Here is a 3162-nt window from a genome sequence, read left to right as displayed (position 1 = left end):
AAAGTAGATTAAAAGGAGGGTATATTGAGGGTAGAATATATATCAGAGAGGATGAAGGCAGAAAACAATTATCCAGGTGAAAGGAAAGAAAGGTAAGACATAGAGGGTAGCAATGGGCCTGGAAAAATGGGGCAGGTATGAGAAACTTGCAGTAGGAAAGATTAGAAAGGTATTTGTCAGACATTCCAAAGCACTTCTTTGCCCATGCCCTTCTCTCTCTCCATGCCTATCATGACCCTTTCATATATGAAGACAGAATCTGTCCTGAGAGACAGCTGCAGAAGTGGAGAGAGGCTCGGGCAGCCAACCTCCAAAATGTTCAAATCAGCCAGGATGTTGGACCAGGTTATTTGCAATCAGTCCTGACACTGATTGGAAGAGCTTTGATCTTGGGTGGAAGAAAGCAATTTTATTGTCTCCAGAATCTTTCTTACATATTCAGTACAGAGAAGTGTATACAGATTCATAAGTTGCCCCATGGAGGACATTAGGAGAAGGAAAGGAAAATTGAGTTGGGGGAAATCAGAGGGGGAGACGAACCATGAGAGACTGTGGACTCTGAGAAACAAACTGAGGGTTTTGGAGGGGAGGAGGGTAGGGGTTACGGAGGGCCTGGTGGTGGGCATTAAGGAGGGCACGTATTACACGGAACACTGGGTGTGGTGCATAAGCATGAATCTTGGAACAGTGAAAAAATAAAATAAAATTTTAAAAAAAGAAAAAAAAACTGAGTTAGATGGGAAATTCCTATAGGATGTTAAAATTGCTACTTTTGATTTATTTCTCTTGAGTCGGGGAAGGAAATAAAGGATTAGGAAATATAAATAGAAGATGTTTAGATGAGAGTGGGAATATTTATAAATACTAATTCAAGTTGGGTGGGGGAAGTTGTGAGCCAAGCCAGCCTTTATAGGAATTAAAACCTTGGGATGGTGAAAGCATGTGACTGGCATTTTTATATAACCTACCTCCTGTTTGATTAGCACTTAATTTCCCTCGCACTTTCTATTTATCAGCACAATCTCATTTCATTTTAAAACTTATTTTCAAGATTGCTTTCCAGCTTCAGGTTGTGGGGAGGAGGTAGGTAGTGGGTGGAGGGTGTGTTTTGGCTGCGAGAATGTATTTAACATCCTGTTGAAACTTGTAATGTCCTCGCCCCATGAACAGTGCTGCCTAGGGACCAGAAACAGAGACTTTGGGGGCTGTGAAATACTGAAAAGGCAAGAGGTACCTCAAATTATAGCAACAACATTTCACTGCAGTTCTATGCCAGCAGCCAGGGACAGTACCAACTGAAACTGATGCAGCCAATGGAAGCCTGGAGTGCATCCAGACTCATAAATTTGAAGAGTGGAAAGAATCGTGAAGGCAACAAATATTTCTCTGTAAAGTAGGCAGGTGTAGGTCTGATACAATAATGGCTTTCAAACTTTAGAAACACTTAATATTCCCTGAACAGAAGACTGTTGCAAGTTCCTGAAGAGGCATCAACCCGGGGCACCTGGGTGGCTCAGTGGGTTAAGCCTCTGCCTTCAGCTCAGGTCATGATCTCAGGGTTCTGGAGTCGAGCCCCACATGGGGCTCTCTGCTCAGTGGGGAGCCTGCTTTCCTCTCTTTCTCTCTCTGAGTGCCTCTCTGCCTACTTGTGATCTCTGTCTGTCAACTGAATAAATAAAATCTTTGAAAAAAAAAAAAAAGGAAGCATCAGCCACCCTTAGATCTTTGCTTTAATGAGACACCATTGGGGTGAATTAAAAAAAAAAAATTACCAACATTCCTTTAGGGCCAATCTTGCAAAGCGAGGCCGGGAGGTGTAGTAGTTGACATTTTATGATAAGAATATATTTAAGCAGTGCTCGCTTCGGCAGCACATATACTAAAATTGGAACGATACAGAGAAGATTAGCATGGCCCCTGCGCAAGGATGACACGCAAATTCGTGAAGCGTTCCATATTTTTTAAATGAAACAAGTTGGGATTGGGAGGGAGACAAACCATAAGTGACTCTTAATCTCACAAAACAAACTGAGGGTTGCTGGGCAGAGGGGGGTTGGGGGGGGTTATGGACATTGGGTAGGGTATGTGCTATGGTGAGTGCTGTGAAGTTTGTAAACGTGGAGATTCACAGACCTGTACCCCTGGGGGAAAAATATATATATATATATATATGTTTATAAAAAATAAAATTATAAAAAAAAAAGAATATATTTAAGCAAATACGAAAGTGGAGGGAATAACACAGCAACCCTAACATAATCTCTACCCAGAATTCTCCTTCATATTTACCATTTCATGGCACACTTCACACATTCTGTCAGTTTCCCGCTATTTTGACATGTGTGCTGTTTCTGGTCTTTTGCTGCAATGAATGCCCTTTGGCTTACATCTTTTTACTTTTTTTGCAAGGGTATCTTTAAGCTAGATTCCTAGAAGTGTGCTTATAGGGCCAAAGAGTGAATACACATGAAGTTTTGTTCCATATTGTCAAATTTCCCTCTATTACATTAGCACCCCCAGTGTTTGAGATTGCCTGCTTCCTCATGGTATTGCCAGCAGTTTGCTGTCAACCTTTTGTATTTATGTCAACCCAGGGGGTGAGAAATGGTATCCTAGTTTAATTTTAATTTGTATTTTTTCTATTTTTCCCATTGTTCAGAATTATGAAGTCTTACACACTGTTAGAGTGACCATTTATGTTTTCCTCCCCGCTTATTTAAAAATTGTTTTTGCTCAAAACTCAAAAAATAGATAATCACATCAAAAAATGGGCAGAAGACATGAACAGGGGTGCCTGGGTGCCTCAGTGGGTTAAGCCTCTGCCTTCGGCTCAGGTCATGATCCCAGGGTCCTGGGATTGAGCCCCGCATTGGGCTCTCTACTCGTCAGGGAGCCTGCTTCTCCCTCTCTCTCTGCCTGCTGCTCTACTTGTGATCTCTGTCTGTCAAAAAAAAAAAAAAAAAAAAAAGACATGAACAGACACTTCTCCAAGGAAGACATAGAAATGGCTAACAGACACATGAAAAAATGTTCATCATCATGAGCCATCAGGGAGATTCAAATCAAAACCACATTGAGATGCCACCAGTTAGAATGGCCAAAATTAACAAGACAGTAAACAACAAGTGTTGTAGAGGATGTGGAGAAAGGGGAACCCTCTTA

General features: G+C 41.5%; 1 non-coding gene across 1 annotated transcript; it reads left to right on the top strand.

Annotated features, from left to right (window-relative positions):
* The first annotated feature begins 1855 nt into the window (after window positions 1-1855).
* LOC116858373 lies at window positions 1856-1962 on the top strand. The gene has a single exon (XR_004380900.1). It is a non-coding gene; the product is annotated as a U6 spliceosomal RNA (small nuclear RNA).
* The last annotated feature ends 1200 nt before the right edge of the window (window positions 1963-3162 follow it).

The sequence above is a fragment of the Lontra canadensis genome, unplaced genomic scaffold, assembly GCF_010015895.1.
Source record: "Lontra canadensis isolate GAN:19392208 unplaced genomic scaffold, GSC_riverotter_1.0 scaffold135, whole genome shotgun sequence".
Lineage (NCBI taxonomy): Eukaryota > Metazoa > Chordata > Mammalia > Carnivora > Mustelidae > Lontra > Lontra canadensis.
This window is presented reverse-complemented; position numbering and strand designations above follow the sequence as displayed.